The sequence below is a fragment of the Accipiter gentilis genome, chromosome 12, assembly GCF_929443795.1.
Source record: "Accipiter gentilis chromosome 12, bAccGen1.1, whole genome shotgun sequence".
Lineage (NCBI taxonomy): Eukaryota > Metazoa > Chordata > Aves > Accipitriformes > Accipitridae > Astur > Astur gentilis.
The window spans coordinates 28,495,201-28,518,420 of record NC_064891.1 but is presented as its reverse complement, the minus strand read 5'-3'; the positions used below and the strand labels follow the sequence as shown (position 1 = coordinate 28,518,420).

General features: G+C 43.6%; 1 protein-coding gene across 14 annotated transcripts in view; it reads right to left on the bottom strand.

The window, feature by feature from the left end:
• The window catches only part of ADGRL3 (adhesion G protein-coupled receptor L3), a 525,365-nt gene that overhangs the window by 414,325 nt on the left and 87,820 nt on the right, over positions 1–23,220 (bottom strand). For 13 of the 14 annotated variants that reach the window (XM_049815198.1, XM_049815210.1, XM_049815213.1 and 10 more), the window contains exon 2: positions 15,709–15,775. The gene's annotated coding sequence lies outside the window, so the exon portion shown is untranslated. Of the gene's footprint in view, positions 1–7,091; positions 7,192–15,708; positions 15,776–23,220 lie in introns of those variants that run through there. The other variant, XM_049815199.1, reaches the window with a different exon arrangement.

Here is a 23,220-nt window from a genome sequence, read left to right as displayed (position 1 = left end):
AATAAATGTAGAACTAAGAGGTCTGCTAGGAACATTAGCAAACAGCTTGACTTACAGCTTTTCAAATTAACCAAATCATGGCACTCAAATAGTATTAAAGTAATTTTTCTATGGAAAATTGGTTTTGCAATTCTCGACCTCTGCTGTAATAAAACACCCTATAGTATATTTGTATGTCTGCTGATTCCAGGGACTGATTTGCACTATATATTTGCAATTATTCAGTAAGGATATACCAATGACATAACTATGACTACACAGGCTAAGCTCACCTCTTCAAGAACACTCGAAGTGTTTTTCTTTTTGTATTAATCCTCCACGCACTTTAAGTTATGGTTACTTAAAGTTTTACAGTTCTAAAACTTCTTTGTATACTGAACCAGATGTTAATCTTCATTTAAAAAAAAAAAGAAAATTTCTTCAACCCAACAGAGAGATAGCACCATTGATTAATAACCGAATTTTCCATCATGTCATCTTTGAAGGAAAGTTAAAGAAAACTCCCTTGTGAAATGTACTTTTGAAACATAACTGATGTCTGAATTTCTTTGATTTTCCTTGCTCTCCTTTCACTGCTTCCAATCCATAAAAGCTTCTTTGCATCCTTCAGAAATTGTCTTATTTAAAAAAAAAACAAAAAACATCAAGCTGCTAAGTAAGTCTGGACCTTTTGACTAAAATTACTATTAACAAGCTATGGGAATGAAATCCATCCCTAAGGCAGATGCATGATCCCAACAAAGTAAACCGGAATAGCTACTGTTGACCTCAACAGGGCCAGAATTTGGCCCAGTGCAAACTTTACAAGAATTATGTAAGAAGTAAGTCACTAGACAGCCATCCAGAAATCAAGCGTGCTATTCAAGGTTTACTCTTGCTGCATCTTTTAGATAATATGAGAACCAACATTAGCTATCATTAAATCGGGAATTTTTATGGCCTCAATAGTATCACCTTATGCAAAGCAAAACATATGATGGCCAACTATTAATGAAAGAGCATTAAATACTTAGACAGCTTTGCTGGCTTGCAAAATAAGCCAAAATTAGTGCCTCATAGTATTGCATTCCACTAGGATATTATTTTAAAGGTCACCATAAGTAGCAGCAACCCCTACAGCTGGTATGCCAGCAAGTCTTGCCTTCGGTTTGGTGGAAGAATGAGGAGTTTTGGCCACTGACCCATGAATTTACATTCTGGAATCTGATACTCCCTCTTGGAATTACTCAACTGTTTATCCTCCTCTTTGTCATCTTCCCTAAATCCTGGTAGACACAAAGCATCTGCCAGGAAGTTATGCTGAAATCAGCAGGCAGGTCCCATGGAGGAGCTAGCTCTGATCTACGATGGCTCCAGCTACACAATGCAACCGGTGCCTTCTCCAGCTTGCTTGGTGCTCGTCAGCCAAATGAGAAAATGCAGTCTGATTAGAGGCTGCTTTTTAAGCGAGTGCCAAAATGAAACTTTTGCCTTCCAGAGGGACACAGATTATTTATTAGTGATTATTTCTCTCGAGAACTCTCTTTTCCAGGAAATCATCTTTTCTCTCTTCACTTCAGAAAGTTTACACACAGCTTTCCAGGATGTCACTAAAGTGCGAGCAAACTATTTACATTCCTGCCATATGTCTATCGATATCCCACAGCTGTCTATCTAATTTACAATTAGATACCAAACTTCTGCTTGCGTAACCATTTGCATGCTTCCCTAATTGCATCTTTTTAACACAGTTAAGCAGATTAATTTTATTTTTTTTTTTAATTAGGCTTTATTTTTTCTCCCCCAAAACTTACTCAATCTACACATTTCTCTTATTTTAAGCACTCAATACCCTGGGACACGTCATCAGAGAGAGAAAGTGCTATCTCCACCCTTGGAGGTTCTTAAGATACAGTTAAACAAAGCCACTGCTGAGTTAGTCTCACACAGACAACAGTCCTGCCCTGACTGGGAAGCTGGACCAGTAAGCCCACAGATCCCATTCCACCAGCTCTCCTACTCTACCATCTTGGCACAAGGACAGGAAACATTATACCCTACTTCTTTCTGAACAAAGCAGTAAGACCCAAGCCACACACCAAGACAGACAGCCCTCATCCATAAGAAACTAAGTACAGTTGTTATTTTCAAAGGTCTGTAGACACTATAGGTGTTAAAAACTTTAATTCTGTGTGCATCCATATGCCCACTTCTGAAGTTCAAGCATGTGCTATGACCTGCTTCATGAGTTGACCAACTAAATGCAACAGCGACACTCCTTAATTAGAAGTAACCTACCCCACCACAACAGGACCCGCACTTCCACTGCCTCCACAGTACTTCTTGAGTGTAGATTCAATACTTAGTCTCCAAATGCCCCAAATGAAAACCTTTTATAGCTCAAAGTCAAGATGCAACTGAGCCAACATGTACACTCCATGTGTGCATCCGTGTGCAGGCTGAAAGCCACCTGCAACATAGGAAAACCTCTTGGGAAACTCTGCGGATGAGCACTGGACCTTTATGTGCGTGTGTGTGTGTGTGTGTTTTGTGTTGTGAATGACTGCTATAATCAATGGACAAGTTTTTTTTGACTCACGTGGTATCCCCCAGCATTGTCTTGTAATTGTCATGCAAAGGAGGATGCAATCTCTGCAAGGCCTGGGAAAAACCTCAGCATATTTGTCTCAGAGATGAATGGCTGACAGGTATTTCTCCAGGGCTCCAGGGGGAAGTAGGGGAACAATTAATTTCCTAATGCAAAGAAAAGACTTGGAGATTTTAATTTTTTTTTTCCCCTAACCTGAACTAGTATTAAAATTATATATAGATATCAGGAAAAAGCTAATCAAGTTTTCCTTTTTGGTGAAACAACATTCTAGAAAGAAAGTCATTCTAGGTTCATTAAAATAAGTTACATTAGATGAAAAGAAAAAGCCTTACTGCCTTCTTTTCCTATTAAAACAGAGTAAGAGTTACAACTCTAAATGAAAGTCATTTTACACTAAAAAAAATTATCAATTCTGCAAATAACAAGAAGACATTCTGACATTTTCCAAATTATTTTTGTCTTACTTCTGCTCAAAAGAAAATGCCATTAAAATTGATAAGCTTTAACAAGCAATTTTGTTTTGAAGAAACAGCCTTTTCTAAGAGAAAATTGTTTCAATGGAATTTTTTTTCTGTTTTGATCACTAACTAATTATTTGAAGACACTGGAGTTCTCTGATCCTGGACATATGACATGGATTATAGTGAAACCAGCTGGAGATTAGATTTCTAACTCACATACGGAGCTGATGACCCTCTTTATGAATCATCACACCGTTTGTTTAATATTTAATGCAACTCTTAGTTACTCTGAAGAAAACGTTGAACAACAGGGGCCCATAAAATTAAAATCACACAACAAAATCACAGCTACTTGCAAATCCTCTCTCTTCTTTGGGACTTCATCGCAAATCTGCCTGATCTAGGTTCATTAAGTTTATTTTTTCACTCCTGAGATGGTAAGATATGATGGAACACTAAAATTTCATATAAACATCTCTGATTACAGCTTGTGAGCCTCAAGAGATCCAGCCTCACCTTTCATGCAAACCTTGGCATGGTAATATCTTGAGATTAAAAAGAAATATTTCTGAGCTCGTTAATCTACTGAAGTCTTAGGAAGAGTGGGAAATTAAAAACTGTGCAGCTCTAGATATAATTTTACTACCTTAAATGGATAGACCATGCACACTGGAAAAGTAACTGCCTCGGTCGTGATCTCTCTTTCCTCAGCTTCTTAACTCACCAACTTGAAAAATAAATTTGGAAAACTATCAGTAGGTACCTGTGGATCTGAACGCAAGCCTGCAGTCAGGAACATTTTATCTACCTATTTCACCTCAGATAAAAGAAATATACTTTTTCTAAATGCATTTGCACAGCTTCTACAAACTGCCATTGTGTTAAGTGCTATTAAATGAGTTGTGCACGACATTTAATGCTTCCCCCCACCTCCTCATCTGAGCAAGGTCAGCAAAGTCAAGACAAAACCCAGCTCCTATCCATCAACCTGAATCTGTCTTTTGTTCAAAGACCTGTTTCCACTCAATATGAAGACACATCTCGCCTCCAGCTTTCATACCAAAGCATAGATTCGCATCCAATCCCCGACAGACATCCAACGAGCAAAATCTCTTTACAGCTGTGCTATTTTCTGGCAAGCATCACTCTGCCTTTCCTTTTGGTCCCATCAGCACTCCCACTCCAACTTACCCTCATAATACCAACAAATTGCATACCCCCTCACCCCTAGATGCCTATTTTGACCTGGAATTGATTGATACAGCATTAGACACGTCACGTAAGGCTTGCGTGGCTCACTGCTAATAATTCGGCATCAGCAGGCATGACCATTTAAAAGCTCCTTTTAATAATATAATGACTGGTTGAGTGGATTCAGTGTTAAAATATTGTGACGTTGCATCTTCGCTCAAAAGCAGTGCTCCAGGCAAGACTCAAAGCACGGGCAGCGTTGATCGCCTCGTGCCAGATGGAGTTAGGTGTGCAGCTGGAAGACACTGGCAATTGCGCCAGCTTGACATGCTGCTGCTGCTGCTCCTTAGCTGCCGCTGTCCTGCCTGTGCTGAGCCAACAGCAGGGAATGTACGAGCACTCCTCATCCTCTCCAGTGCAGGTTACCGCAGCCCACGCCGAAGGCTGCTGACACTATCCTTAGAGCAGGTGAAAGGCTTTCTCACAGTCCTTTTTGAAGCTCTGCTGTGCTTTTTCACTCCTGCCAAAGCCAACGTCTGCGTGGGCAAAATGGTTTTGCATATGCAAAGAGCCACAAGTGTGGGGCATTGCCAAATCTGCATGTGCTGGAAGCAGTTTATACATTTTCCAAGTGAAAAGCATGCAACTGCAGCCCTGACTTCTGCACGGCCTCTCTCTGCCTCAGCACCCAGCATCTGCAGAGCATTTGCATGGTTGTTGAAGTGACTGTCTCTGAAAGCTTAAACCCATCTGAAGGGGTGGCTGTGGGCACAGAAATCCCAGGTCACCCATCTCCCTAAGCAGGGCAGCAGCAGCAGGGAGACACCCACTCAATGGAAAAAACAGGCACCTAAGGAGATTTTTCTCCCAAGAAACCAGTTGTTGTGGGGCCCTTTGCCGAATTATGTATGTAAGTATAGACCTCCCAAGCCCAGCAACACTGTCCTTGCCATCTCTCCCAGCTTTGCAGTCTGCATAACTATTCCAGCAGCACTTTCTTGTGCACTCCCTAGCAGAATTAATTAATGTTTGCACAGTACTTTGAAGATGAAAGTACTAAGCGACTGCTAAATATTAGGCCAGATTCTCAGCTGGTTTAAAAAATGGCATTTGCAGCAGGGCATCTGGGCCCACAATCACCCTGTCTCATTAGAGACACTGTAGAGAATGTGAAGAAAAAAGAATTTAAAAAAAGAAAGAAAAAATGCATGAGAAAAAGAATACAGAAAAAGATGAATATATAAAAATATGTAGAGAAGCAGCACTGAAGTAATAACCTTCATGTTTTTCCTGGAGTCCCTCTTTCTGCAGGTGAAGAGTACAAATATGCAGAGCCATGACACCATTCTCCTTCAAACCTCCTCAACGCTCACCTCTGCTGAGATGCCCACAAATCATTTGGCACTGATTAGCCAGCTGATGTACTGTGACTTCTGCACATTACCCTTATCATAACCATCCTGCTCTTAACATTGGCCCGCCCCATCTGTTTACTCAATGTCCTGCTTCTTTCCCATCCTCTGTCTCGAGCATCTGCAGTGTTTTTTTCTTATATATATATAAGTGCCAGGCCCAACCCAGTGATACACAGACACCGACAAAACGTCTTTCCAGTCTTTTGGAGGCTCCATATAGTATGGACATGCAAAAGTCAGTCTCAAAGGGTTTAGATCCACTCATTGAGATGTCTGTGTTCCTACATAAAAGTGTTGATCACGGAAAGCAACCCAGGAGGTTTAACTCAGACACATGTTATACATAAAGCAGCTGTGTGCTTTTCCAAAAGGCACCATGCTGCTGCAGTTTAAGGGCTAAACTTACTGCTTATGCTAGATTTATTTTTTTTTTAAAGCAGAAATTGCTTTTAAAATTGCAAACACGTGGTCCAAGAGAAAGTTTCATCGGCAAATCAGTCTGTCACTTGAATAAACTGCAATAGTTATAAGGGGAGACAAAGTGACTCTAAATATTATAGAGACTGGGAAGAATGCCTTCCTCTGGGGGCTTGTGATAACACAGCTGGCACTGAGAGGAGAGAAGGCACCAGCAGACTGCACGTATCTCATGCTGGGACACCACGGCTGATGGAAGGACCTCCATTGGCCGGACGTGTGTGGAATGAAGCACTAGCGATGAGCGAGATCACCTGAGGGTGAGGTATTAGAACAAGTCACCTCATTGATTGCAAAGGGACTGACGCTGCATGGCTTGGATCGGGCCAAATCTCTTATCACATCCATGTGATCTAAGAGCCAAACTCAGACCCACTTCAAAAAAACAGCTCCAGTTATTTCAGTAGAAAGCCATGCATCCAAAGGGTGTCAATACTCTTTCCATGGCCTCGCCAGACCTTATGTTTTCAACTCCTTAACTCCTTAATCACTTGCATGTACTATTCACAGAGATACAAGAGAAGAGTCCTCAAGTCTCTTCCCACGTGCAACAGCAAGACTCCATTCACTCAAGTGCCTAAAATAGTACTGGACTTCTAGGTAATAAAATTAAAATGTTACACCAAAAATTAGTTCCCATGCTGTGAGATTCCAGCAAGTGTTAAAAATCCCAAGGACACTGCATTTGCAACAAGTCTTTTTTTAAAGAAGGTAAAACCAAAGAGAAAACTGGGGCCGGCAACCTCAGGTTTTTCATCTGTACTCCCTCGGTGCAGCAGTACTGCTCAAAACATGAAAGGAGAGGATGCCCCTACCCACTCAAAACCAGGAAGTCTGCCCATATACACACACTGCCAGTAGCAGAGAGTCACAGATGCAACCAAGCAGGTTAACTTCCAAGCTTCATGCCTTGGGTAAAGCTGGGTATTTCCCCATCTGGCTGCAGATCTTTCTTACCCTTCTGGTCTGTTTCAGGCTCCTTCTTTCCAGCTGAAGCTTCTCTCCATTGCGAAACATCCCTTCTGCCTCTTCAGCATGACTTAGGCTGATACTCTGCACTCGTAGCCTTAATCTCTAGAGAGCAAGGATGAGATTTTCAAAAGCACTTAGTGTTGACCTACCTCTGCTCCAAATCAGTCCGGTCATATTAGGTTAACTATATTTAAGTTTGGCCATGTATATTTTGTCATAATAAACTTACCCCGAAGGAATGCTGCTGCTTTAAAACAAGATTACTAGACCTGTGACTATATTTATGCATCTCAATAAGGAATCTGATTTTCCAGTTCCAGTTCTGTGGAATTTTTTTGGAGCACACTGAATATTTAGTACTGGCAGAACAGAGGTCAATGCAATTATATCCTACATCTTAAAAGGAAAGAGTCCCCTCTAAATTCAGTGCTAAAGAAGTGCTGCACTGGAGACCTTAAGGCTCAAAACTCCAAGAACTAATGCTTAAAATTAACAGCAATCTCAACTCAGCCAGAATGCACTTTTTTTTTTTTCAGCGTCTGTGAATGGCTCTGCACAACCAAGACCCAAACGACTTTATGTTTCACCTATTCCCTTTTTTAAAAAAAAAAAAACAAACCTGCTAGGCAGTGTTTCTATATAGTACAAGAAGTGACTGTCAGCTGTCATCAGCTCTTTTCCAACACACAAACACTGGAGAACCACTTCTAAACTTAGTCCATATGGCACCTTCAAAAAGACCAGAGTAATAGTTGGAGAGTTTTAGCCATGAAGCTCATAAAGCGTAGGACTAAATGTACCTTTACAAACCTGTTTTTTTAAAAAAAATTAGTATGTTGAACCTTATTCTGCTGCATTTTCTCCTTTGATACATATTTTTTAACTGAATCCATAATTGGTCTATCTAAATGATTGACAGCAAAGGTGAAGGAACAGCCTGTTAGCCTTGACTGCTGGGGTAATGAATAGAGAAGCTGACATGTTAAATTTCTTCACCTCCAATTGGAATCATAAATTATAGACTTCTTTTACATTATCATAATACCAAGTTCAACTTAAAAATAGAATGATTCCTTGGGGGTGTATTTATAGTGAAAAAATACATATCCAATGCTGTACTTAGCATAACTTCATATTTTAATATAATTGGATTGACTGTTCCAATTTCGTTCTTATTTTTGGAAATTAACAAGCAGAATCAGATCACCTTACATTTTTCAAAAGGTCCATCGTTTTGCTTCAGCAGGACATTCTGAAATTTTCAAAAGCTGTCTGTAATTTAACGTATCCTCCTGCTCTCTCTACAGCTACTTGGCAGGTTGCATCTTCCCAGCTTGGCTAAGAGCCACTTTATCTGAGTCTCTACAAACTTTGCAGGGAGTGGAACTGAAATCTGAAGAAGTCTGTAGGAACTAAAGTTTCTACCCCATAAAAAAACCTTAATTCAGCCTTCATCCCTAAGCCAACAACTTCTGCGAAACAAATCATCAAGTTCAAATTAATCAGTTTGTGTGAGAGCAAACACAGCCCATCAATAAAAGGAAAGCAATAAACCACAGGGAAATGCCTCCAAGCCAGACACAGTACATTTAAACTCTCCAATTTATTTTGCATGGGAGGGAGGGGAGAGAGCTCTGAAAACTTTTGTCTAAATTAGACTTAATTCAAATCATGCTGGTATGAAACCTCAAGGCCCAGCTCCTAATAGCAGTGTAACTGTCTGTGGAAGTGCAGAGGAGATGAAGATGATCTGCACCACGGGATGCCAAGAAGAGAGGGGTGCTGGGGAAGGGGTAGATGCAGTCACCCTGGCCCCAGGTCATCTCCTCCACCCCAAGGCAGACCCAGGCAATAAAGCCCTCAATCTGCCCCAAAGCCTTGATAGCACCTGGGGTGGCTGCTAAAGTCACGACAAAGCAGGGTCAAAGGGAGATACCTTGGCCACGGTGCTTTCCATTCCCCTGGGTTTTCCATACCTTTAATGTATACGGACAGCCCTGTCGGCAATGCTGCTTCCTACTGACTATCCCACAGGAAAAAAAATCAGCCTCAAGCCATCTGCACGATGAATTCCCCTACAGTTCAGTTAAGTGCTGCCTGCCTTCAATTACATTGGTGTGCCTCAATCTCATGAAATATTTTCAATTTCCAGAACAATTTCGACATGGGGAGAGAGGAAGGGACAGGGAAGAACAATACACTTCCAATAAAATTTGGCACTGTTCAGGATTTCTTTCACCCCAGCAAAAAATCCTCTTAAGACACAAATAAATGTATCTTAAGTTAGCAGGATCTTCTAATAGTGCAATTAGCTTTCATAGGAGATAGGCCCATGTACTGTCTTGAGAATAGACAATCAGGCATATATAAGCATGTAATATCAGGCACACTTCTCTCAAATTAAGTATTTGTCATTTCCAGTGCTGACATTGAAAAAGTGGTGTCTGAAATGCCATATTAGCATCAATCCCAAGGACCCCCTGAGCAGCCCCTCTCAAGGAGCAAGCCCCTGCATCAACTCCTGCAAATCCCTTTCACTGCCTGAAGGAAGAGAAGCGCTGCCGGGGAGCATCACTTGCACAGGAGGCGGCAGCAAGATCCACAACACTGCAATGAGCTCATTAACGAGTCATGGCTAAGACATCTGAAAGACTTTGAGACTTTACCTCTTGCAACCAGGTAAGGAGCCACTGCAGCAGTCCCATCCTATCCCAACCTCCCACAGAGGTCCGGAGCTCGCCCCCTGATTTTGCAGCCCTACTCAGTACAGCACGCATGGACATACACGAGCGTCGCCTACCGCTCTATGGATTAGGCAAAAGCAGCTTTTTTCTTATTTCAATTACTGTGGGGTTGGTGAATTGTAACCCTTATCCATCAATAGGATGGTCTTCATTAGTTTGTTCCCCGTCATTTAACATGACTATAAGCCATCGCCTAACAGATTATACTGACTATTCCATTAATATCCTGTATTCAGCAAATGGGGAGGAAATTGTATTATTCTGGTAACTGTTTAATGTTTGCCACCAGACACATGAGGCAAATGTGTCCAGGAAATGCTTACTTGCCCAATGTCACCTGATGGGTAAATCCAGACACTCTATTTATTTGCAAGGAAGCCACAAGAAATAACTGCAAGAAAGTAGAGCCACCGCACAGAGTAAGAAGAAAATGAGCTAATAAATACTGCCACACCATATCCTAGCGTGCAAAGCAATGTTTTATTACACACTTTAAAATTAATACGTGCCATTTTGTTGGTATCAACAGACGCTCGAAACGTCTGATCCTTCACACTCCACAAACCCTACGCAGTGACAAAATCGAACCCCACCATCAGCACTTCATCACCTGTGCGAAGGCACAGAATGAAGTGCCCAAGCTCCCACCCTTCATGCACAGCCAATATTAAAAGCGGCGTGAGCCATTTTCTTCTTGTCAAGATCAGTTTTCTCATCCAGCTCCCACAAGCCATGTTTACATTTCCCTACAAGAGTTTTTCCCTGCCTCCTGCTTCTCCTAAATATAACTCTTCAACCATGTTAGTGGCCTTAATTTAACAAAAAAAAACCCTAAACCCACACGCACCCAAAACCCACCCAACTGAAAAAAAAAACCAAAAAAAAAAACCCAGAAAAAACAACCACCACCCTAATATCTGGATTGCAGCAGTTATGTTTCCCCTTGGCTCCTTCTGTAGCCTGAGGAGAAGCAGCATTTCCAAACTCGTATCACAGATGGGTGAAATCACCTTCTGAGGGTGTCCGCATTTCTCAACCAACCAGTAGGACAAGGGTCTTCATGCAGGTACCCTGGGAGAGATGCATCCTCACACAGCTGGAATCCCTTTGTGATTTCCCTGGTTTAGGCTCCAGTTGGGGAACAGGAGGATAGCAATAACAACACTCAGCGCTGCACAACCTCCAGATTCTCTTCAGCCTACACCATTTAATATCTGGAACATCTAATCATTATTATTAATTGCACCTAATGGTAAACTGTAGAATAGATGGAAGGTATGCACAAATAAACTCTGGCACATCTGCAGCTTAGCCACTGCTCTTCAGCTGGATTCAGGTTTACCATGCAAAGTTTGACCCGTCCGTTATATACGTGCTACAACCAAGCTTTGCAAAATTCGTCAATCTGCAAGCTGTGGCAACAAAACCAGCCCAAGAGATGTAGGCAGCAATCTGAGAAGATACTCCCCAGGAATTAGATTTTGTAAACAAACATTTCAGCTAATTGCATTCTTGTTCTCAGTGCAATGAAGGCCCCATTTAGCCAAAGCATTTGTCTACAGCGTTTAGTTTCTTCCATTTAATGAACGCTGATCCTGCCTTAGCCTCGGCTGGTATATCATCAGGATCAACATGAAATGCTAATGGAGAAAAATGCTTAATATCTTTTCAAGTGTTTAAGTTACAACCACAGCTATTAAAGCAAATCCATTTTACCTGTTCCTCCTCAGGCTCCCCAGTGAGACAGATTTAAAAGTTTCCGTGGGGAGAAGTGATTCATAAATGGCTACACAGATCAGAGAAGAAAGCCTTTCACTGTTAATTACAGCCAGCGTTTTCCGAACCAAAGCTGGTCATTTCACCAGCACAACACAATTAGCAAGGCTCATTTTATTTCGTCGCCTTCACAAATTAGTTCACTTTTTAAAAAGCAAGGTGGCTGCCTCCAGCAGCAGGGATAACCATGCTGGCCAGCCAGGAAAATAAGGCTTCGTGCTCCACTTGTAGTCCACAGCAGAAAAATCCAACAGATTCCCCAATTTTCAGGCCCCTTGCTGGTTCAATGCAGAAATCAGTGTTGCTCACTGTGGCATCCCTAACACGAGACTTTGCAGTGCACCCATGTTAAGAAGATCACTGCAGTCCCATGAATCTAGTTCTTTACTGTGAGAAAATATGCCTCGTTTTCAAACTTTCCCACTGCTAAGCCAAAGCGTAGGATGTGAAATAGCCACAGCAGCAAGGAGGAGGAGGATGCTTCCTGCCCTGCATCCCTGTAGGGCCACTGCAGTGGGTCCAGTCCCAGCGGCATCCATGGCATCCTTGCACTGTGCACTTCGGGGACATCACGGAAATAGCGGGAGTGGGTGATGCATTGTAAGAGATGTTGGTCTTCACTCGTCCAGAGAGAACACTCTCGGACACCATCTGCATTTCAAAGCAGGACTTTTTCTTTCTTCCCATGGTTCGGACTGCCCCTCAACTTCTTTGAAGAGCAACTCTCCGCAGCAGGGGCTTCTGGTGGACGTGCCTACCAAGATCCTGGGTTTGAACTAGGCACCCAAAATACTGGTCGGAGCCCCCGGCGCTTCCCAGACAGAGCACGCTGCTGGCAGCTATCGTTGGAAATGCTGAAGTTATCCTCATGCAGATTTTAAAAGGCCACTGTTTATGCATGTAAATTCTGAAGGGCATTAGCGGCATCACTGACACACACTGACAGCCAGCCCAGCTCCGGGAAGGGAATAAGCAGCAGCGACTGCCTGAATAATTGATGTGCTTTTACTCTGCCCCATGGCCCAGTTATTACATTGCTCACTCTCTTCAACTGCCTGTGGTTTCTAAATTAATTAGAAATCTTAATGTCATGGCCAGCCGGTTAAAAAGAAAAAAAAAAAAAAAAAAAGGCACCGAGAACAAAAGAAGAAAGTGCTTCTTGTGCCCTTGAGCCTTGGGATCTCTTACTTTGGCCTGGCCACACAGGGAATAAAAGCACAATATCAATTTCTGAAGCTTTGGACCCTGCTCACTGATGCTAACAGCAGCACAGCATGAAATCCACTCCACCTGCAAAAAGCCCCCATTTCATGGGGGTGAGCACCCCCATCAAGGTCAGCCTCTCCCATAAGATGGGGCAAAGCCTCTGTGCCACAGAGCAGCTAGCATCTCTTCAGTACAATGAAATATGTCTGATATGTCCCTAGCCCAGCCATTGCAACCTAGTGCCAAGCGGTACCAAATGAAAAGACGCTGCTGAGGTCTGGAGGGATTATAGAGCTCGTGGTTGCCCTGCTTATACAGTCAACAGAGCTAAATGATTCTGTGGGATCCCTTTCAGGGGCTAAAACAAAATTGCGTGCAACCACCCGACCTCAGAGAACAGGAGAAGCTGATAAAAATGACACATTAATCAAATATAACAATGTGAGTGGCCATTTCTTTGCTACATACATACCCTTATCTACTTACAATATTGCTTATGCTTAAACTTTAAAACAATGTCTATAGCTTTTAAGAAACCCAGTGGGAATAATTCCCCTGTTTGAGCCACATTGCATTAAAGCACAGGTAGTTTTGTACTAAGTCCTTGGAAAGCACTTAGCCATGATGAATCTGGGGGTGTTTTTAGTTTCTTACTGGCAAACAGAAATACTGGGTTTTTTAAAAAATCGCTTTACAACTGTACTAAAAGCATCAATAAACATGAACAATTGGATTCATTGAGATAATTTTAAATTGCACAGATAACTTAGACTAATATTTCACCTTCTTATAAAAGAGCAGTGAAATATCAGGGAAACTCAACAGTGCAGCACAGTCTTTCCCTTTGCCAACGCATTGCATCTTGCTGTAATCTTACTGCAGGATGGTGAGGGGGAGAAAGGTATAAAACACCTTTCCACTATTCCCTTGGGAAAATTATTATTTAAAATAAATTGGATTTTTCAGTCTTTCATTTTGACATGGATAAACCAACTTAGACTATAATCAATGAATTGTTTGAGTCCCCAGTAAAGTTACCCTACATCTCCCATACATGTTAAATGCCCGAACATGACAGTCCCAGGGCAGAGAAATGAGCTGCTGATGGTGACACCAGGCTTTACAGAGTTTTAAATGACACCGTAAATCCTAATGGAAGTATTCAACAAAATGAATGCCATTCGTTAGCACATGGAAGGTAATTCAAAACCCTGTGCGCCCAAACTACAGGAGACTGTAGTTCTTGAAAAGCTTAATGCATTTTGATCAAGCATTTATTCACTCCTAGAGCTTCTGTCTGCTATTTTTCCTCTCCTGTCATAATTTTGCATTAAATTGATGCATGCAGTGTCCACCACAACAAAATACATAAGAATCAAAGCCAGTTGCAAATTTCAGCCCTTTCAGTGTGTTTCAACATCCTTCCTGAGAACTGAGATGGCACTTCCATTTGTAGGGTGGGAAGATGGGCTTCCGCTTCCAGCAAATTGTACTGCTGATAAAGGAAGAAGACAGCATTGGTCCACCCTATGATTTGTTGGCTTACATACTGCCTCTAAAATGCACGTGCTAATTATTGACAGTATGGCACTGCAGATGTAGTGAACACAAGATGTCACTCATATGCATTTTTCGAACCCAAGTAATGAAATTAAGTGTCTCATAAGAACATGTTACATGTTCATACAGAAGCTTTCCTGAACCCTGCAACAACTCCTACCTGTATCTCTTCACATCTGTATTTTTAAATCTCACTATGTTTGCTTCGCTATACTCAAATGTACAGACTTTCACGTATTTCCTTTTCTCTCCATACTGGGGCATCTACATACATCTCTTCTACCTTTGAAGTTAATATATTAAATACTACAAAAACTAACTGAAAGGCTCAGCTAATGTAGATTCCTCTAGGTCATCCACAGTAATAATGAAGCCATGCACAGGCTTTAAGGCAGACATGGGGTCGTGATCCCTCCTCTGCATCACCGTACAGCTGGAAGGATTTACCAGCTCAAGCAGGACCACCACTCTTCAACATGGCCATGCCCTCCTTGCCCAACTTCCACATTACTTGTCTCCAGAAAGGAGCAAAGTGCAAAACCACACAAGGTCCCGCAGGGGTGCTTGCCTCTCAGCCTCAGAAAGAAGGTGGAAGAAAGTACAGGAGATGGCAGCAGTACGGAGCAGCACAGCTTTCCTCACTGCTTTTTGGAGACTAGTCTTTCAAGATGCAGCCCCTGGCAAAGTGGCTCATGAAAGTTTGATGAACGGCATTTTGTTTAACACCAGCGACTGAGCCACAGCCCTGTCGTGCTGCGTTGCCCAAGCAAAATGTCATGACCCAAGAGGTTCAAGAGACTCGATTGCAAGACGCAGGCTCGCAGGCAGCAGAGGAGCTCATGACCTCTGGAGCAGGGTGCACCACCCCACAAGTTACTCGGTCACCAAAACATGAGGAGGCTGCTGTAACACTGATGAACACTGAGCCTCCTTCAATACTTGCCCGCCGTGCTGCGAGGCTGTGCTAGGCAGTCTTGGAAATACAGGGAACTCCACAACCTCTTCTGTTGGCACATATAAACCTCGACTGTTCCCCCCCTTTTACCTTTTTCACTTATAGATGCACTGAAGGAATTCACAGTGCACTATTTCTTACCATTTTGCTTCAGCATTTTCATGCTCTGCTGCCTTTGTTCCCCTGCTCCCTTTCCATGAAGGAATATTCTCAATAAACAACCATGCCTGCATAACTGAAAATACACAAACCCCATATGCAAAAACGGTGCTGTAGGCTCATACAATGTGATCAGGTCAAGCAGTTTAGTATTTTAGCACAGCTAACAAATGAGGCTATAATATATGGTCCAGTGATTTACCTTTTCTTGTTCTTCAGGTGCTAAAAATCCACACGCTATTTTTTGCAGGGTACTGAATCCAGCATTTCTGGAAACAAAGAGAAAAAGAAAGAAATTAAAAAACATTTATACTTGCCTCTGAGGACTTACGCACTCATGAACTTTCTGCTACTCATGCACCAGAGAATACAGCAATGAACAACTTGGTTTGGTCATAGAATCATAGAATCATTTAGGTTGGAAAAGACCTTCAAGATCATCGAGTCCAACTGTCAACCATGCCCACTAAACCATGTTCTGAAGTACCCCATCTACTCACTTTTTTAATACCTCCAGGGATGGTGACTCAACCACTTCCCCAGGCAGCCTATTCCAATGTCTGACAACCCCCTCCGTAAAGAAATTTTTCCTAATATCTAACCTAAATCTCCCTTGCCACAACTTGAGGCCATTTCCTCTCGTCCTATCTCCAGCCACCTGACAGAAGAGACCAACACCCACCTCACTACAAGCCCCCCCACTTCAGGTAGTTGTAGAGAGCCATAAGGTCTCCCCTCAGCCTCCTCTTTTCTAAAGAGCCCCAGTTCGTTCAGCTGCTCCTCATAAGACTTGTGCTCCAGGCCCCTCACCAGCTTGGTTGCCCTTCTCTGGACACGCTCCAGCACCTCAATGTCTTTCCTGTAGTGGGAGGCCCAAAACTGAACACAGGACTCGAGGTGCGGCCTCACCAGTGCCCAGTACAGGGGAACAACCACCTCCCTGCTCCTGCTGGCCACACTATTTCTGATACAGGCCTGGATGCCATTGGCCTTCTTGGCCACCTGGGCACACTGCTGGCTCATATTCAGCTGGCTGCCAACCAGCACCCCCAGGTCTTTCTCTGCCGGGCAGCTTTCCAGCCACTCTTCCCCAAGCCTACAGCGCTACATCGGGTTGCTGTGACCCAAGTGCGGGACCCAGCATTTGGCCTTGTTAAACTTCATCCAATTGACCTCAGCCCATCAATCCAGCCTGTCCAGATCCCTCTGTAGAGCCTCTCTACCCTCAAGCAGATCAACCCTGCCTCCCAACTTGGTGTCATCTGCAAACTTGCTGAGGGTGCACTCAATCCCCTCATCCAAATCATTGATAAAGATGTTAAACAGAACGGGGCCCAACACCAGGCCCTGGGGAATACCACTTGTGAGCCGCCGGCAACTGGATTTCACCCCATTCACCACAACTCTCTGGGCTCAGCCAGCCAGCCAGTTTTTCACCCAGTGAAGAGTACACTTGTCCAGAAGCTGGAAGACACCAGCTTCTCAAGGAGTATGCCATGAGAGACAGCATCAAAGGCCTTGCTGAAGTCCAGGTAGACAACATCCACAGCCTTTCCCTCGTCCACTAGGCGGGTCAGCTGGTCACAGAAGGAGATCAGGCTGGTCAAGCAGAATCTGCCTTTCATAAACCCATGCTGACTGGGCCTGATCCCCTGCTTATCCTGGACTTGCCATGTGAACGCTCTCAAGACAAACCGTTCCATAATCTTCCCCGGTACGGAGGTCAGGCTGACAGGCCTGTAGTTCCCCGGATCCTCCCTCTGACCCTTCTTGTAAATGGGAGTCACACTGGCAAGCCTCCAGTCATCTGGGACCTGCCGCATAGACCAGGATCGCTGATAGCTGACAGAGAGTGGCTTGGCAAGGACCTCTGCCAGTTCCCTCAGTACTCTTGGATGGATCCCATCGGGTCCCATAGATTTGTGAGTGTCCAGAGGGTGTAGCAGGTCCCTAACTATTTCCTCCTGGATTAAGGGAGGTATGTTTTGCTCTTCATCCTTACCTTCCAGCTCAGGGGGTGGAGTACCCTGAGGATAACTGGTCTCCCTATTAGAGACTGAGGCAAAAAAGGCCTTTTCCTTATCTCTAGTTGGTACATTCCATTCTGTATCCATTAAAGGATAGATATTCTCCTTGGGATTCTTTCTACTGTTAACATATTTGTAAAAACATTTTTTGTTTTCCCTTACAATAGTGGCCAGATTTAGTTCTGGCTGAGCTTTTGCCTTTCTAATTTCATCTCTGTATGATCTAACAAGATCCCTGTACTCCTCCCAAGTTGCCCACCCTTTCTTTCAGAGATGATAAACTCTCCTTTTTTTCTTGACTCCTAGCAAAAGCTCCCCGTTCAGCCAGGCTGGTTGTTTTCCTCGGTGGTTCATCTTGCGGCGCATGGGAATAGCCTGGTCTTGAGCCATTAAGATTTCTTTCTTAAAGAATGTCCATCCCTCCTGGACCCCTTTGCCCTTCAAGACCATCTCCCAAGGGACTCTCTCAACCAGTGCCTCAAAGAGGCCAAAGTTTGCCCTCCAGAAGTCCATAGTGGTGGTTTTGCTGACCACCTTCCTTGCCTCACCAAGAATTGAAAATTCTATCATTTCATGGTCGCTAAGCCCAAGACAGCCTTCGACCATCACACCTCCCACCAGTCCTTCCCTGTTTGTAAACAGCAGGTCTTGCGAGGCTCTTCCTCTCGTAGGCTCACCTACCAGCTGTGTCAGGAATTTATCTTCCACACACCCCAGGAACCTGCCGTGTTGTATTTCCAGCAGATGTCCGGAAAGTTGAAGTCCCCCACAGGAACAAGGACACATGATTGTGAGACTACTGTCAGCAGCTTGTAGAATGTTTCATCTGTCTCTTCAACCTGGTCGGGTGGCTTATAACAGACTCCCAGCACAATATCTGCCTTGTTGGTCCTCCCTCTCATCCTTATCCATAAACACTCAACCTTGTCATAACAATCGTGGAGCTCTGTACAATTGAAACACTCCCTAACATAGAGACCCACCCCACCACCTCTCCTTCCTTGCCTGTCCCTTCTGAAGAGCTTGTAGCCATCCATTGCAGCACTCCAGTCATGGGAGTCATCCCACCATGTTTCTGTGATGGCGACTAAGTCATATCTATCCTGCTGCACAACGGCTTCCAGCTCCTGCTGTTTGTTGCCCATGCTGCATGTGTTGGCATAGATGCACTTGAGCTGGGTTACGGAATCCACCCCTAACATTGGCATGCTGCCCCCAGGCTCATCTCTGGTGAGCCTCGTTTTATCCCTTACCCCCTTCAAGCCTAGTTTAAAGCCCTCTCTATGAGCCCCGCCATCTCACGAGTGAGGATTCTTTTACCCCTTTGAGATACCTGGACTCCATCTGTCCCTAGCAGGCCTGGTGCTGTGTAAACCTCCCTGTGATCAAAAACACCCAAATTCCACTCAGTGCACCAGCCTCTGAGCCATTTATTAATGAAGTGTGTTTTCCTGTTCCTTTCAGTGTATTTCCTTGCCACTGAAGGGACTGAGGGAAACACTACCTGTGCTCCCGATCCTTCCACTAATCACCCCAGTGCCCTGAAGTCCCTTTTGATTGTTTTTGGACTTCTCCCTGCGACCTCATCGCTGCCAACCTGCACAACCAACAGCGGGTAACAATCAGAGGGCCGAACCAAACCAGGGAGTTCCCTGGTAATGTCTCTTACCCGGGCCCCAGGGAGGCAGCAGACTTCCCTGCGGGATGGGTCAGGTCTGCATATGGGGCCCTCTGTCCCCTTGAGCAGCCTTCCCGAGCCGGGAAGGGGAAGAGGGGGGCTGCGCCCTGCCTGCCCGTCCGCCGCGCGCCTCAGGGCCCTCCAAATCTCCCGCGGTTGCCCCTGGCAAGGCCCACGCCGCCTCAGCCTCTCTGCGAGAGCCGCCGGCTCCGGACGGGTCCCTCCGCTCTTCCCCGGGGGGCTCCCGGGCCTCGGGAACCTCCCAGTCAAACAGATCTGATTTTTAAAAGACTAAGATTTTTTTTAATCTCTATGAAGCACTTCTCTGCATGGGAAGACAGTACAAGCACATAACCAACAATGGTTGGATGAAAAATCAGTGGAAGCTATCACTGCCAATTATAACAAAAAAAACCCTTAGAGATACAAGTAGTTATCAAACACACGTGTAGGTATAAGAGTATCTCTTCACCACAACAGACTCCAATGTGATCTGGATAAACTATTGTTATACTAGAGAATTTAGCAGAGATTTTTAGAGGTTGCAGCACAAGAATAATACAGAAACATTTAGTGTGAAAAGAACGTAAAATAAATTATGATTGGAAGGATGTTAATTCCTGTTCCACAGCAGTTACTTCTTAAATTTCCTCTGTCCCCTTACACCTTCAGTATTTTCTTCTAACTATAGTGTTAGATGCTAAATGTAACATTAATTGACAAAAGCATGAAATGCATGGATCCAGGTCAGCCTCCTGGAAGTGTTGGTTTTATTAGGATTAATTACACATGAAAAATTGCTCCTCACATTTGGGATTGCTACAGATGAAACTTCAGTGTGAATCAGTTTTGTCAGAGTTAAGCTGGATGGCACGGGACCCTGGGACCACATCCCACCCCAATTAAACAATTAGAAAACAAAATAAAAAACCCACACAAGGGAAATAGCAATGAGTCCTCTTGCCTAAGTTTTGCTTCCAACATTAACCACAAGCCCAGCTCATTTTCCGCAATCTGTAGCAGAGAACACAGGTCATTTCATTTGGAAGAAGTTTATTAAAACAAAAAACTACAAAGCCTGATTAAAATAGCATGCAGCATTAAACTGGGGCCAGTTGCTCCAGCTGCAGTGGTGGGTCCCTAAGCCTTTCCCAAGAGGGACTGCAGCGTAGCTTTCCCCCTGCTGCTGTGGTCCCACACTCTGGACCATCCTGTACCTTAAAAACTTTGCAGACCAAAAAAGTGGTGCTAGGGCTACGGTTTCACAGCTCAGCTGATCCAGAACAGTCCCATTTTAATCTTTGATGCCAAAAAAGGAAAGTTTCACCCCAGTTCTATGCACTCCTTGGCAGGTACTCCCCTGCGAGCATGAAAAGAAGGAGGCTGAGGCATTGGTCCGCAATGCATAATTAATCTTATTAAAGGAATAATCACTTGCATTCAGTAACCCTGGAAGTCAGACAAGTAAATTAAAACTGAAAACAAGGCTTGAGTCCCGCATGCACGCTTCTTTTTGAGTGATTTCTCTGTAACAGGCAAGTATGGATACTCTAGAAGAAAAAGAGACCTATTCCAGGTCGCCTGTCAGCAAAATTGCCTCTGTAAGCAGTAAACAGGTTTTGGACCATCTAAGAAATTTACAGGCAAACTCAGAGTATGACCAGCTATCATTTCTCATTGTACAAAGGAAAAAGTCTCCAGATGTTAGCTGTTTTCAGCCTTGGATTTTGATCAAATATATACAGTTTCAGAAGGAAAAAATGCTTTTACAAGTGTAGAGTAAACCAGGCAACACCTCATGAGGGCATCCATACACTTTATTTCTAGGAAAAATGCCATTTGTTTAGACTACTCCGCTTGTGCTTTATAGCAAAACGTCCATCTTGTTCCAAGAAGCTTTTGGAGAATAACTCTGATTTGATGGTAGCAGTATAGAGCAGAGAAATGGTGGATTGCCTAGTCTGAAGAAGTTAATGTTTGTTACCCCATTACCTTCCAACGGCTTTTTAAATGAAATTAAAACAAGAACTTCGTTTCATTTATGATACCCCAGATTTCACTTCTGCTTAGAGCATAAAGGGCTAGAGATAGCACAACATACAGTGGTTTATGGCTCTTCTGTGTCTTTTTAGGATTCAGCACATGCTCTCCTCCCAGCTCACCTTTATTTTATCATAATGTGAGTGTACTGACTGGTAAATCTTTCTTGCCTTCCCTCCCCAAATGCCAAATGTATAACCTTGAGTTGGCCTCTGCCATATGCTACTTCTATGCAGATTTCAAATGTAGTTTGGGGAATTCTTGTTCTTATTAAAATAAGAAGGGAACAATACAGAGATTCCTGCACAGCAAAGATCTTGCAAAATACTTGCTAGAGAATCGGTGCTCACTGGCAGTGGGTGCACTGCAGGAACTACAGGGATTTGGCGTTAGCCCTAAAAGATAGAATAAACACACTAAAGAAAGAGACATTGCTTTATCTCTGACTCCTATTAATACAGCAGCACAGCACCTGCTCCACATGCAAGGGAAGCTCGTTTTTATTTTCTTTTACTGCTTTCCACACCACTCAACTAACCTGCTCCTGTCTAAAACCTACAGTACTTCTTCTCAGAAACCATTTGTTGTTTCTTACACAGTTCTTCCCCGGTTTACTCTGCCTGGACAATTTGGCAAGTGCTTTCACTTACAATGCTAATGCAGAGGGAAAACTACCTTCTCTCCCTTGCTCCATCCCCTGTTACCCTGAAGCTCTACCTGCAGAAATTACTGCTAAATGGGTAACGTAGATACTTCAACACAGCCCACTCCTACTAACATGACTGCACATGACTGCTGGCATTCATACGACTAAATATTGCTAAATCCTCTGCTATGGTGAGTAATGCATCCACCCAAATAGGACAAGGGCATACTGCTCTGCATCACTAGACGCCAGAAGAAGGGCAATCAATCTGCAAACCGGCATGCTGCTGCACCTCCATGCCAAAACAGAAGCTGCTATTTGGGAGAGCAACGATAAACACTTTCTGTTCGGCAACAGCAAAGGCTGGGAGGAGAATCCATCAAGACAGGATGGCTCACCCTCAACCAGCTGTCTTCACTGCAAAAAGCCAAGCAGTCTGACTTCAGTCATTAATGCTCACAGCAGAGGGACCCACAAAAAAAACACACAAAGGTTTAGGCAACCAGTAGGAGGCTTGGGAAAAAACCTTGTTTGCTAAAATGTACCAAGCACCTCATTTCTGGCTCTGTTTAAGCAGAGGATTGAGCACCCAGTGTCGAGCTTCTGGAGATGAAAACCCATATGGAGCAGCACAGCATCGCTCCTGGGCTTTAGTGTCTCTGCATCAGCCCTGTGAAGCCAAATCAGTAACTTTCACCTATGGTGACTTAATTAACACGCACCCTACAGATCTCTCCAAATCCCACACATTGCCATCCTCCATTACCAAGCTCTTTTGATGAAAGTGATTAAAGCTAACAATTATAATTTGTGTTAGAGATGCCCCTAGAGGCTTCAGCTAGGCTCAGACTTCATTGTTCACAGAACACAATGCAAAGAAATCTCTCTCCCAAAGAGCTCATCCTCCAAGAAGACAAAGCAATCAAGGAATAGCAGAAAGGAAGGCATGGAGACAAAAAATAGTTGCTCAAGGTCAAACAGCAGGCCACCAGTGGAGCTAGAACAAAAGCCACCTCCTCTGTGGAGCACTCATGAGTCCATGCCGACTCTCCAGTACTAAGTTGATCAACTAATACACTTTCTTTATCAAGCGTCAAGAGCAGATGAAGTAGTTCATAGCGTTACTTGCTGTTCTGTGTTTGATCATGTATTTTTGTGGTGGCTCTCCAGGCAAAGCTAACTATGACAGCAAAAGAGTTACCTTCCCTTCACCTTCCAAAGAAATGCTTCCCATACTTTTTTGTGCACATTACTGACAAATCGATTCCCCTCAATTTTTTTATTCTTCCATCAATGCTTTCAACAAAGAGTGATTGCTCAAGT